Raw genomic sequence first — 14,987 nt, 5'->3', positions numbered from 1 at the left:
ACAGTCTTCGGCTGCCGGGGCTGCGTCTCGGGTTCGGGCGGGAGCGGCGGCCAGAAATCCCGCAGGCGGGGCGTCCACGCCGGGGTAGGAGCGGTCTGGCCAGGGTGCAGGCTACACAGCCACCTCGGTTAGAGAAAACAGCTAACTAACAAAGATGCAGCAGGGCAGGCATGGGAGCGCTTCTTCCCTGGGGTTGAGGGGAAAGCACTGTGCTCAGAGGAAACTGGAAGACAGGACTAAAGTCGCATACCCGGTATGACTCAAGTCTGGAAATAGTTAAGGGCATCGCGGGAAGGCACAGTCCTGCCCAGGCTTGTTCTCTGACCCCTGCTGTCATCTCTACCTGTGTTTGAGATAGAGCTAAAAGTCCACAAGTTAAAGCAAACCTTGATGAAGCTAGGAGAATTGTTTGATCTAGCATCATATTTGCACCGGGAAATCTCTGGTTGCAGGCCCAAGTCCTTGTGCAGCACAGCCAGGCCTGTTGGTCCCTAGACCTTCAGAAAAGTCTTTGTACAAGCCTCCTTCCCCAGCTTTAGTCACTGCCGATATCTCGGAGTTACTAACTTCACCTTTACAAAAAGACTGACTGCAAGTGTATGTCACGGACACTTAGGATATAACACACGTGTGTCACCTGGCTCAGCCTCTAGTCAGATGCACAGAGAAATTGCGACAGTCTGCACCAGGCAGAACATTCTAAACTGACCTCTTGCGTTATCATCACGTGCTAATCGCTCCTTTGGAGCTTGGAAGGCTCTTGGCCATTCAATGATTCTCAAGGCACTGTCCCTGTTAGATATCCAAACACCAATTTTTAAAAAGACATTCAAAAGAGACTAGCGCTAGAAACAGCTGGAAAGGGTTCCTGGGCACAGCAGGGGTGGGGAAGCAGGCCACAGGAGAGCCCTATTGATCAGGGCTCCTTGTCCTGCAGCCTGCTAGGACTGAACTAATTCAGATGGCAGTAACGAGGACAATCAGCGTTGGGTTGGGCCCACTGAGTACCACAGGAGCTGGACAAGAGATTTGAACTAGCCATTTGAATTATAAAACCAGTCTAAACCACACCCAGGAAGAATTAGTGTCCCCAAAGTCTGGGTAAGGGCTAGGTTAGGAACTATAGTCATTCTGTGTAGGCTTTGAGGGAGGCAGATCCTGGTAAACATGCCAGCGCCACACGGATAAAGTATCTGAAGCTCTAATAGAACGGGCTACAAAATACTATGGGTCTTTAAAACCTTTCACTGGGGAAAATATAAAACAAAATCTAGGAAGATAAAACCCGGAACTCTGATTCTATCAGGACAGTTCCCATAAGGCTCATTATTGATCTCAAAAGTATCACTATTTGAAGAACTAATGCTAGACCTTCTTACCACCACCACCACCACCATGATCACCATCACCACCATTATCACCACACACCACCCCAACAAAAAAACAAGTATAGGAACTGCTGTGTTGAAGACCAGGGTAAGCACAAAAGGGCTGCTCCGCAAAGGGCTGGTGCTTAGGAAAAGCAGGACCCAGACTGGCCTCAGCAAGCAAGAACCCCAGGGTGGCAGTCAACATTAGGAACTATGTGGGGCTGGAAGGGGACAGCGCATACTGTTTTTATTTGCTCATTTGGATTTTGTTTGTTCTTTAAGGGAAGCATAGAAGAAGGGAGCTCAGGGATTCCCATGATCTTGCGTTGAGTATATATAGAAAAGCTAGGTGAAAGAAGCCATCGGAGAGCTAATTTGGAGGGGCTGTGCTGAATCTGGTTGAAACTGGGAAATGGTTTTTGTGAGACTCAGGCCTAGAACTGCCAAGGTCACATCATGCATATAAATGCCCTGGTCAATCTTAAGGTTTCCAGGGGTGTTGGAGGACCTATTGCCAACCCACCCCCTCCCAAAGGGACAAGACCTCATGAATCTGCTTGTAGGGAACTGAACTCAGGACCATCTCATACTTGTAATGAATAGAGAGGCCAATGGAGAGCGGATCCAGGGAGGAAATCAGGCCTCTCAAGGCTTGCCTGAGTAAAGGCTACACCAACGGACAGTCACCAGTCAACATAGATGCTGGGTGAGGTAAGGAGTATCTGTGAGATACTTAGAATTTAGAAAGAAGACAGGGACACACACACACACACACATGCACAGGGATGACTGTGTTTGCCTTTCAGGGAGATAATAGCTAAGGAGCTATTGCATTTGGAAGCTGATTTCTCTCAAGCCTCCCCTTCTCCATAGGCGGTGATAACAGGAGAATCTTATCTCAAACCAAGCAGCTCTCTGGGTGGGTGTCCAGCTGTGCTCTTGAGCACCAGGTAGGACACAGAGGGAGTTGGGACCCGTGACAGGGTGTCACCCTCTCATTTCCCAGCCTGTAGCAGACAGTAGAGCTCAGATTATAGACGGGGCGAGGGGAGCCTGCAAGAGAGGAGGGCTGCAGATCTGGATGTATGGGATTTAGGGGTCACAGTAGGGGTTGTAGGGGGATGGAGAAGTTCACAGCCAGTCAGGTGCTCAGAGTGAGAAAAGAAAATACCTTAAAGAGATGGGAAATGATGAACAGATGCTTTAGTCGTGAGCGGCTCTCCATCTATCTGGAGGAAATTAGCATGTAGGTAGGGTCTACTCACGCCCTCAATAATAATTTTGTAAAACTTTGCATTCTAACCTGGTTCAATTATTAAAAGTTGAGTCCTTACTGCACTCTGCAACTTAAGTCAGTAATGCCTTCTCACTCCCCCTCCTGGGTAGCAGCTGAACCCCCCAGACTCTATTTTCTTCTCTGTGGAAGCACCACTTTTATAATTGATTGTCTCAGCTCAGGATATTTCTCTGGAAATTTTTGATTCATTTAGCACTCTTAAAAAATCGACGGCTAATGCAGAGGAGGAACAAATGTGAGGTGTGGACGCCTGTGATGGCAGAGAGGGGATACGTAGGAGGGAGAGGAAGAAGTCATAAAAACAGGCAGACCTATTCTTGGGGGGAACAGTTCATCCTGCTGTCAACTTCTTAATTTCAACTTCTGCAAACTCTTAAAAAAAAAAAAAAAAGGAAAACACGCCTGCCTTCCACGTTCCCAACCTCTAAATTAGTGAAACCAGATTGTCCTAATAAGACCTTTTGTTGGAAACACATGTAGTCATAAAAAGGTAGACGGAAAGTCAATTAGACACGCGCGCGCGCGCACACGCACACACATTCACCAGCCGGCGCTGAGTGTGCACCCGGGCACAGCTGGGCCCGGCGCCGTGGTGGATGTAAATGGGGAACAAGAGCGGCGCGGGAAATCGATTTGTCACAAAGGCAGAGGTGTAAGCGCAGGCCAAGGATCGCCCTCCTGAGCCACCAGCCTCACTCTCCCTGGCTCAGCTCCCCAATTTCTCTAAGCCAGTGAAACGCCCGGGAGAGCTAGAACATTCTCTAGGGCGCTCCCCAGTTGGAATCCGCATCAAAATAAAATCAGTTCCCTCTCTCCCCTCACTCCCTCACCCCCCGCAGCGTCTTGTTTCACAGTACTTAAGGCACCACAAGTGTCTTTCGTGGCACCACCCTGGGATTTGTGCCCCATGCTGGTACTCTGAATTTGAATTCAGGCCTCAATGATCTTAATTCAAGACTGAGATAATAAAACAAGTCCTCTTAAGGGTGACCTGGACATTTCTCCTTTCACAGGAGCAAGGGATTAAAATCCAGGAGCAAAGGAGTCCCCAAAGCCTGAACTGTAACTCAAAGGCCGCTGGCCAATTGCTTATTTTACATACAAGGGCAGAGAGCATCATGGTTTCCTCCTCTTAAAATTTTCAGAGAAAAAGACAATTTAGTAACTTCGTCTGGGGTTTGAAGTGTCAGGGAATTGGGCCCAGAAGAGCCAAGGACTCAGGCTGTTCAGACTCCTCGAGGCTCCAGATAATCAGTTGTAGGGTCACCGTCCTTCTCCATGAAGCCCTTCCGAGAGACCATGTAGCTCCCTAGCCTTAGGTTAGCTCTGCGTGGATGAAGTTTCTTAAGAGACACTCAAGTCTAGCGCTGGGTAGCAGGCCCGCAGGGGATCATACCAATGTCAGTAGTTCCTTTGTCTTCCCAAGGCCATCATTCTTGATTTAACAGCAGGAGTGAATAAATCATCCCCAAACCAACAAATGCCACCCCTCATGCCCCCTGCGAAAGCAGCGAGTACTTTTCTATTACAAGGGCTCCAAGGTCCAGTTTTTTAAGATTTTTGACCACTGCTCCAGGTCATCTGCCCGGGAGCCCTATGCGCTAAATGGCGGCTATAGAGTCTCAACTATGATGGTTCCTAGACCAATTGGATGTTTTATTTTAAAGAATTTACAATGCTCTTCCTATGCGGTGTTAATCGGGATTCACTGCAGCAGTGAGGGAACCTCCACGGAGAGACAAAGGGGGCGAAAACTCTGGAACTGCGGGTATCCAGTTGTTGCAAACTTGTGTGCCTGCGGGTCTTGCACTGTGACCCCAGCGAGCCTTCAGCTCCATCCTCTTTGTATGCTGTGGAATGTTCATTTTATTAACTCTGTAGAGGAGCCACATGAGGAGCCACTTTGAAACTGGAAAGGGGTATTTATAGAAAGGGAGATGGGTTTTGCATTGTGTTGGGAGTGGGCAAAAAGACAATTTTAGGCAGACAGTAGTCTTCCCCCCCCCCCCAAATAATAAGTATAATACGGGTCTCGGCAGACTCTATCCCTGTCTTGGATAGAGAAACATTTATTTTTTTAAGAAAGATGATTTTTGTTGTTGTTAAATGTCCCTATGGCCATTTGTGGGCCAACAATAAGAGAGTTACATATAGACAGAGCATCACTATATGAGGAGCCAAACCTTGTCTATTTCCTGATTTACTCTGATGCCCCGAGATACCACCTTCCTCCGGTTCCCTACTTTTTAATCTCCCGCTTTATCAAGAAAAAGATCTGTGCGTCTTTGATAATGGTATATTGATCCACAAGAATTTGGATCCTTGGGGAAAACCTTGGAGCCCTCAAGCAAATAAACAATATTCTCAAACAGTAGTGGAAACCCCAGCAAAGCAGCATGCCCTCCTTTTTTTTCAAAGTGTAGCTTCTGGTTAAGCCAGTATAGGTGAAGGAATCAGAAAAAAGGGAAGCAGGACAGTCATGGGTGTTTCTGAGTTAGCAAGTTGTTTTGTTGTTGGTGGTGTTGTTTTGTTTTGTTTTGTTTTTTTATAGACCGAGGTCCCTACTGGAGACTGAATACTAGTAGATTCTTAGCATCAATAGATCAGAGTTCTCAAAGAAGTGTTCAAGTAGACCTCTGTGACATATCGACTTTAAAAATAATAGTATTTCACTGACTTGAAATGACTTAATTAGAAAATATCTGAAGCTGATTCCGGAGGGTGGCAACCCTGACTGTTTAGGGGAGTGGAGTAAGCTGTACCTGAGAGGATTGAAAGGTTTCTTAGGAAAGAAACAGAAATCATGTCAACAAAGAACACTCACAGTGACCTTTTAGAGGAGGCCAAAGACAGTCAAAACGTATAGTTTCATCATTTCTGGGGTCCTCAAATGAGGGACAAAGGGCTGAGTTGTGACCAGTATTTTCATGGTTCCTGAGTGTCTGAAACCCTTTGCTGTATTACAGAGTAAGGGAGGCTCAGGTCCTGCGCCCAAACTCCTTTCTTAGGGTCACTGGTTACCCCAGCTCAGCTTCAAACGAAGAATAAACTCAGAATGTGCATGAGAGGTAGTAGTATTCTGGTGTGTGTGTGTGTGTGTGTGTGCGTGTGTGTGTGTGTTAGGTAAAGAGAAACTAATTGAACAAAGATTTTTAATTTTAAAACATTGTCTTTGGTTTTAACTGCTTTTGTCTGTGCCCAGGCAAAGAGACAAACCAGCCTCCTCCACCTCTACTGGCTTCTTCCTAGTCCAAAAATCCCTGCCTTTTGTAGGGTAGAACCACCAGCCTAGCCTGACTGGGTCCTCCTTGATTTTTTTTCCAATAGGGGGTGCAGTTCTCCAGGGCTGAGACTGAGAAATAGTCTGCCCTTAAACAAACAAACAAACAAATAAACAAACAAACCCCTCAGCCAGGACACACAAGCTGTAGGGGTCTTTTGCATAAATGACAAAACATAGGAAATCTCTACAGCATGAAGACACTGCCACAGACTGGCCCTTCAGTTAAAGCTGTTAGAACTGGTCTCTAGGTTCTATGGAGGGGGCATGCAGATGTGTGATTCTCTCTCTCTCTCTCTGTCTCTCTCTCTGTCTCTGTCTCTCTCTCTCTCTTTGTGTGTGTGTGTGTGTGTGTGTGTGTGCTCTCTTGCATGCTCGTGTAGACTTGGCTGGTATTAGTAAGATATTTCAAACTGTAATAGCAACCCTTAGGGTACCTGTGAGTCTTTAAATAGGACAGGAAGTTTGGCACCCTGGGATGAGGGTAACCTTTCCCCAAAGGAAGGCAATTAACTGCCCTAGTACTTGTGAGACACTGAAATTTGAGTAGTTGAAATCACTTCCAATCCCTGCATCGGACCCTTTATGGTCGAGCTTCAAGGACTTGAAGATAAGTTCTTAACCCCCTCTGTAAATTTCACAGTTCTTTTAATTCTCCTCTTACTCAGAGATGGCTGGAACAAGAAAAGGCAAACCTGGGGACAACACAATGGCTGAATGAGAATAGTGTTGTGTTAGAGTAGATGACAGCAGCGAATACAAACTTTTCCAAATAATCTGACCTGAGACGCTCAGTAGTAGAAGCAGGAGGCCAGAACTGTGAGGGAGGAGATTGTTTTCCCACAATCCTGTGTCTGAGAGTGCAAATATTGATTTTCTCCTTATTACTCATGGCATTGCATTTTAAAGGACTTCACAGTCCTGGAAGGAGGCATAGTTATAAATAAGCAGGAAAACACAAATGGGTGCTCTCTCAGTCAGGTTCACTCAAGGAAGCCAAGTCTTTGCAAGGGAGACTCAGAAAGACAACTTCAAGGCCAAAGGGCCCTGCTCAATCAAAACCTGTGCCAGTCGGCTAGAATACAGGCAAAGCGTAGGGCCTGGCCAGCAGTAGGTATGATCAGAGAAACACTTTTTCTCATGTTTACAGGCAATCGTTTTAGACTAATCCGGTGCCAGTCTGCCAGACACTTGGCAGGACTGGCTTGGGGCTGGTGGGTGGTGAGAGTCAGGGTCTGGTACCCTGCCCTTCTTACTTTCTGTTCTATATGTCTTTGCCTCAACAAATTCAGGGCTAGGATTGAAAACATTCCTTAAATATTATTTTCTATTATTTTCTGGAATTTTCTGAAAGAGAGGGGTAAGTGATGAGCTTGTATATATGTATATATATGTATATATGTATATATGTATATATGTATATATGTATATATGTATATATGTATATATGTATATATGTATATGTATATATATATATATGTATATATAAAATGCCATATTTTTACTTGTAGTTTTCCTCTCTGCTAATTCAGCGTATCATTGCACTTTTAACTTGGGGGTTCTAGAGAGAGGGTCTCACCATGTAGCCCTGAGTATCTGGGAACACATTACACAGACCAGAATAGCTTTGAACTTACAATGGTACTCCTGCCTCCGGCTCCAGTATGTTAAAATCATGGCTGTGTGCTACCACACTCGCCCTCTCCCAGTTAGAAACCTGTTGGTTATTGTGTTTTGTGAGTTGTTTACTGTGTTCTGTTCCTTTTCAGGGTAATTGAGGCGCTCACAGAATGGAAGGTTCTAAGGGAAAATGTACCTGATTCTAAATCTTTGCTCATTGTGTACCACAACTAATCTAGGGCAGGAACTGGCACTAAATAATTACAGGCATCCCAGTGCTATGGTCTGCTTTCTATCGACGTTTCTTCCACAGATACTGCCATAGCTCATGGTAGCTGCAACATAGAGATGGTCGGCACCTGGTGCTTAGTCAGCACTTTCAGTCAAAGGCTTGCACTATCTACTGACAGTACTAAGCACTCTGTTTTCCCACTTCCTGCTTTTGCCCAGGTCCATACTGTCAATCAGCATTTGTCTATTGTGATTCCCTGGTCGTAGCTAGACAACTATTGAAGTCACAGATCTATGTATCCACCTACTTGATATTTCTATTCCAATGTCACAGAGGTGCTTTGGCCACAGAGATAACAAGAGTGGTGCTTCCTTCCTTTGATCCTCAGATTTCCCTGTTTTCCTAGGGTGCGACAAGTGGCAGAAGAAGTGAAACCACCCACAACTCTCCTTCCTTCACGCCTTTGCAGGCTTCATCTTTAATTCAAGTTTACCTTTAAAATCTACCTAAACCCCTTCTCTTTAAAATCCCTAACACATCCACCCGTACCTCCTCCCGCTTTCCTGATAGTTCTCCCCCACATTAGAACACACAATTACTTTTCAAATTTTTCAACATCAAGGAATCAAGGATGAAAGAGTTAACTTGGCCTTTTCTTCTTCTTCTTCTTCTTCTTCTCCTTCTCCTTCTCCTTCTTCTTCTTCTTCTTCTTCTTCTTCTTCTTCTTCTTCTTCTTCTTCTTCTTCTTCTTCTTCTTCTTCTTCTTCTTCTTCTTCTTCTCCTTCTTCTCCTTCTCCTCCTCCTCCTCCTCTTCTTCCTCTTCCTCCTCCTCCTCTTCCTCCTCCTCCTCTTCCTCCTCCTTGTCCCCCTCTTCTTTTTCTCTTTTTCTTCTCCTCTTCTCCCCTTTCCCCTCCTCCTCCACATCCTCCTCCTCTTCCTCCTCCTTTTACTCATTCTTTATTGTCCTCACTTCCATCCTGCTCCAGAAATTCACTCTGTTCATAAGCCTAAATCATGAGAGAAGCTGGCTGGGAAGGTGTATTCCCATGTGGAAGCCTCATTTCTGTGTCTCAAGCTTCTTATGTGGAATGATCTGGCTCCATACATGCTACCTTCCAAGGTTCTAGTCCATGACACTTCTTTGTGATACCTCTGTTTAATTGCAACCCCTGCAAGTCTCTTTCTGTATCTTCCTATAAATGCCTCCAGTGGTGGTGTGGGGACACACAGTGCTTCCACATGTACTGTTTACTTGTTTTCTAAATATTTTAGGATTGAGAATCTACCTTGAAATTTTTCTTAAGACTAGAGACTAGTGTAGGCCATATTTCCTCAGACACTGTATAGATAACTCTTCCTGGAGGCATTCTATTGACCCCGTCTTTCTAGCTGCAAGTATTTTTGTTTTGTAGTCCACACATACATTTTAGAAAACTATATTTATTTACACCAACATTTAAAATGAAAAAGTAAAGTTACCATTATTTCACTACCCTGAGGTAAATACAGTTAATATTTTGACATTGAAGTGTTTTCTTTTCAGTTTTGTTTATACGGTTTTTGATTATGTGGTATTAACATCTTTGATGACTGATTGTTCTTTAATCAGTAAAGGAGTTTGTAAGCCCATTTCCAAATATCCTGTTTCTTTTTAAACAAGAAAACACATAAACATTTATCCCACTTGTTCTCATCAGTGAAGCTGGACAAATAAACATACAAACAGCAGACAAAGGTCTCTGGAGGGTTATGCAAGGCTTGGCCATCACTGTCTGCCCCTTCTCAGCCTCTAGCAGAGGCCTCTCCAGCCCCAAGATTTTCAGAATAAATGGTTTCTTTTTCTTTTCTGCCTGTTCTAGTTGGGAAGCTTCCCTAGACATGAGCTCACGTTTTCTGAAATTGGAAAAACCTGCCTCGTATATATGTGATGCTCCAACCCGTGCTTAGAGGAGAATTTTCCACAGGATCTTTTGATATGATGGGTGGAGAGATTAGTCACCAAGTGGGCACAAAGGGTGACTTGGTTCCTCTTCTTGTAGGTTCTTGAGGTATTACATTTCCTTTTATTAAATGCTGGAAGATTCATACATTTCTTTCAACTTTGTAGAATGACAGTTACAGTGGCAGATTCAGTATCCACTAAAGGATTTCGACAAATGAAGAAGCATTTTTTTTTTTAAAAAAAAATCAAACATAATGAAAATTTTCCAGACATGAGCTTTTGATTAAAGTGATAAATATAAGTAAAATATGAAATTGTTATTATGAAATCTATTTACAAGCCATTCCAAGGAAGATTGTCATCAAAATATTTGCCCTATGAATACAAACATTTTACAGAAGGGAAGGAAGGAATAATAAAGGGTCTAGCACCATATCGAATAAAAGTTTTAGCATGTGAATTACATATATTTTATATATCTCAATAACTACTCTTTCTCTTTCTCATTAGAGGGAATAGAGTAAGCATCTTTTTTGAGAATTAAAAAACAACCACACTTACCCAATAAAAGTTTCTGCAGTTCCCCACACCTCCTTCTTCTAAAGGAGGGGAGAAAGAACACCCAGAGAGCCGCCTGCCTGTAACCAGATGTGCTTTCCAGCCGCTCTAATCCTCAAGACCGGGGGAAGACCACAGGATGAATCCCCAACACATTTAAGAAATAAAATGTAATTTAGTTCATTAATCATGGAACCGAATTCTACAGTTTAGCTAGACATATTTCAAAGACTGAATCCCCTCTGACAAGAGAAACAGAAAATAGTATCTCCGCACACTCGACTGTTACAATCTGTTCTCAACCACCCTCAGGGGAAGGAGCAATTTTCCTGAGTGTGATGATTTTTAGGGCTTTTATTTAAATGTTTGTCTTTGTCTTTCCCGTTTCCTTTACCTCCAGGATTCAGCTTTCTTGAGATGGCACACATATTTGTTTTCTGCAGTGTTTGAGGTTTGTTTGTTTATTTTTTTGACAGAACAGCACTTCTTTGAGGGATGAAATGTAGCCTATGTTGGGTTAGGCCTGGAAGTGGCCTTACTTCAGCTGACCTAATTCACTCCCACTGCTAGCTTATTTCAGGCAACTCCGGTATTAGTACACGGCTTACTTTGTCATAAGGTATTACTACATGAAAAAAACAAAGTGATATAAAATATATAACTATTCACAAACATTAAAACACACACACACACACACACACACACACACACTTACTGTTCCATCCTCTCAAGCTAATTTTGAGAATTCAAAGCCCTGTAACTGTTTTCTGTTTAGGGATAGGAGTTTTTCTTGTGTGTAGAATCTTAGTGCGTTTCTACTCTGAAGTGATTCACTCTCCTGCTCCCATTTTAACGTTTGCCATTGTACCCTACCTTGGCCCTTGATGTCAGTCAGATTATTTTGGGTGTATTACTCTCTTGGAGAACAATGTAAATCAGGGATGAGGAGCTACTTACAAGATGTCCCCAAGCTGTACAAATATTTGAAAATTTGCTATGAAGCATTTGCTCTGCCTCCCTCCTTCATGGGAATTCAGTGAGCCAAGGAGAAACTGGGCTTATAAAAGTGACGGAAAACCGAGCTAGTCTGGGTGTCCTTCGATCCCAGCACTCAGGAGGTGGAGGCAAGCAGATGTCTGTGAGTTCCAGGACAGCCAGAGCTACATGGTGAACCCTGCCTTGGAAAAACAGATAAAAATAAAGCAAAATGAAGAGCTAAATGTATGTGCATTAATGAACCATAAAAGATAGAACCTTTCAAAATTAAGTTATCGAGAAGAGATCAAAAATTAAAATATAGATTGCTAGACTCATGCTATGCTCTCAGAATGTAAGGAATCATTGGGCTTGGGAATATAGGTGAGCATAGAGCAGGTGCTTATTAATTTGAATGAGAACAATCCCTATAATGTATACACACAAAAGTGAGAAATGTCTCATCTGGGTTTTAGGGGTATTAGGAATTTCTGCATATTTACTGTGGATTCAAAATAGTCTCTGTTCAGTTACGATCCTACGATGCAGTTGTGACTTGATTTTGCACGGATCTCTGTGTCTCTGTAACTGTGTCTATCAAAGTGTCACATTAACATGGCTGACTGGGGTTTACTGCTTAGCCTAAGCAGTGAGTGACCTTTTCACAGGGGTTATGTAACATTACAATTCATAGCAGTAGCAAAATTACAGTCATGAAATAGTAACAAAAATAATTTTATGGTGTGTGTGTGTGGGGGGGGTCACCACAACAAGAGGAACTGTATTTAAGGGTCCTAGTGTTAGGCAGGTCGGGAACCACTGGCTTAGAGTAATGAGCTAACAAACACCAAGTTCTCAGTACTCCAGTACGCTTCCTGTTGTAGGCACAGATAGATGTTTGTCCTTTTGTTATTCCACACTTAACCCAAACATCTCTGACACGTATCATTTCTCCCCAGCTTGGTTATATAGTCACTGTGGTTTTCCCAGTCGATGCTGGAGGCCATTTAGTACTACTGAAATTAGAATATTCCCATACTCTGAAAGTCAAACACTTCCAGTATGTCATTTACAGAGTGACTAAGTAGACATCCGTTTTTAATCTGCAGTTAGAAACTGATGCCTCATGGCTTTCTGTGACGCTCATACGGCTCCACCACAAATGCCACCATGAATGCTAGGCGTGTGTCTGCCTTAGAACTTTCTGGATAAGATTCCCTGGCCCCCAACCCCCTTTTCAGGCCATGCTTCCTCTGTTCCTGATGACTAGTCATGCTGACCCTACAATGCTTCAGGGGGCACCAGCAGTCTTTATCCCCACTGCCTCAGCCCCATTATGAGCTTCTGAATGTTATGTAGATCATATGGTACACAATTAGGGCCTGAAGTATCATGACTGTTAAACTAAGACCTGATTTAGCAAGTTCCCAGGGACCTAGCGTGAAGCATGCTCCCTGGGTTGTCATGTTTCCAATGTAGCACTGACTGGCTGCTCCACTGAGATTTCTGTGGGGCTTATTAAGGTTTTGTACAGACATAATACTATGCTAACTACACATATGACTACACATATATTTACCCTCTGTTCTTCAACTTCAATTTCCTAATGAGTTGCAAAATATAAACATTCTGACCTCCATCTGATGGGTCCTGTTTTCTTACACCCCCGTCTTGGAAATCTAATAAGCCTAGAATATGCAAAGACTGCCATTGCTATATCTCAAAGTGTCTAAGACTTCTTTATTTCTTTTTGTTTTGTTTTGTTTTGCCAAGCCATTAACAATCAAATCTCCTTGGCATCTTCAAGCAGAGGATCTGTGTTGCTCACAGCTGTGACACATGTGGAGAAAACCAGTCTCTGTGGTCGAGGCGTTTGGATGACAGTGACAGTTCATTGCAATGCTGATGCGCCTGCCCACCTCCCCACCCCTCCCCCACCCCCGTGGTCTAGGGAAGCACCTTGCCACCTTGCCATTTCCTCTTTTCCAGACTGAGGCAGATTATGCCCCAAACAGTCTCAGTGAATATGAGGTGAAGATTAGATGGATTTTTTTCTGAGAATAAATAGCAGTCTTATTGGCTGAGAAACGTGTGTGTGTGTGTGTGTGTGTGTGTCTGTGTGTTTAAAAATAGTTTTCATTTTATGATCCCTGCAGTCTGTACTAGGGTGACTAGCTCATTCCAAGTCACCGGTTTCTTTCAAAAGCCATGGAGTACTTTCTTATTTAGAAATACTTTCTTTAAGGCCTTGTTTCCATATTCTATGTGCTATTTATATGTTGTAATGCTGATAATTGTTATTGATTTGCAGAAAAGAAACAGAAATATCGGATCATGTGATTATTTCTCTAACACATTCATATTCATTTCTCTACAAACTGGATTCACCAGCATCAGAATGACCCAAGGGACACATTTAGAACTCCATCACATCCCGTGAATGAGACTCACCAACATGCGCATGTTTTAAATATCACAGATGAATTTTTTGTGGCACCAAGCTTGAAAGTGCTACCTTAGGTCATTTTGATCCACAGCAATTGGCATCAAGTAACAGAATAATGTGTTTCTTTGTGACAATGGATGAATATTTTGTTCCAGTGTCACTTAAACTATAAGTGCCAATCTTATGTCTTTAGCCAGGTACATGCAGTTTTAAAGACAAGGAGAGGAGACAGATGTTTTACACCTTGGAGTACCTGTCATGGTACTTTTCCTGTTGCAGGTTGCTTTAATGCAGCTGTTGAACAAATGAGTATCTGAACAAACCAACAAGAAAAAAAAGCATGTGTACAGCATTTCTAGATACACGGCATGATTCTAAAAAGACAAGAAATGCACTATGGAGAAATATATAACCCTTGGGTATATGCTTAAGTGACTGCTGCCTCAGCTCTTAGTGTCAAAGACACATGCTCTGAAAAGGTGGCGCCCTGTTACACAGAGAATTGCATTTGCTGTTTAGTTTTAAGTCTAAGTCATCCTCAGAGGAAAGTGTGCTGCCTTTGGGAACATACCATCCATCCCCTTCCTTTAAAATTAAGTATTTCTTTACTTTCCCATAGTCGATAAAGCATGGATTTCACAATGCTTTGCCATTTAATTTGGTTTGGTAAACCAAGTTTTAAAGTACCCCCCCTCTGCATGCATATTTATGAGAAGGCTGTGTATAAGATTTCACTGTAACTTTCCCAAATGTAGCTTGTTTAATGGCAACTGAACTTATTCCATTAGTGACACACTTGGACCTGGCACATATTAGGGCTAGATCTTCAATGTCACTTTTAAAGAATGCTCCAAAGTACTTGTCCCACATGGGTGTTCTATTAATACCAAGGCATGCTTTCTAATGGAGTATATGTCACAGTAAATTGGTCTCCAAACTGTCTAGTTGTTGGCCTATCTTAACTCATGGAATCTTGGACTAATTAGAAAGAATGAGTCTTAGAAAGGCAGAGTGAGTTTGACTTTAGTAAGCTCAAAGGAAAAGGACATAGAAAGCGGACCCTTGCACCAATGAGACCAGTCAAAACCAGGGGCAGCGGCCTTCCTGGATCCATGTCTGTAGCAGATTTTTACTGCGGAGTTATAGGCCTCTAATCCCATCTGAGATCCTGTGGTGACACAAACTTTGCTCTGGTGGTCCATGACATCACTGGAAACCCCTTGCTGGAATTCCAGCTTCGTAATTCACAGCTTGCTCTTGTTTATTT

General features: G+C 43.2%; 1 protein-coding gene across 2 annotated transcripts in view; it reads left to right on the top strand.

The window, feature by feature from the left end:
- Prrx1 (paired related homeobox 1) overlaps window positions 1–14,987 on the top strand; it is a 65,224-nt gene that overhangs the window by 1,563 nt on the left and 48,674 nt on the right. The gene's annotated exons all lie outside the window — the stretch shown is intronic.

This window comes from Apodemus sylvaticus, chromosome 12 (genome assembly GCF_947179515.1).
Source record: "Apodemus sylvaticus chromosome 12, mApoSyl1.1, whole genome shotgun sequence".
Taxonomy (NCBI): Eukaryota; Metazoa; Chordata; class Mammalia; order Rodentia; family Muridae; genus Apodemus; species Apodemus sylvaticus.
This window is presented reverse-complemented; position numbering and strand designations above follow the sequence as displayed.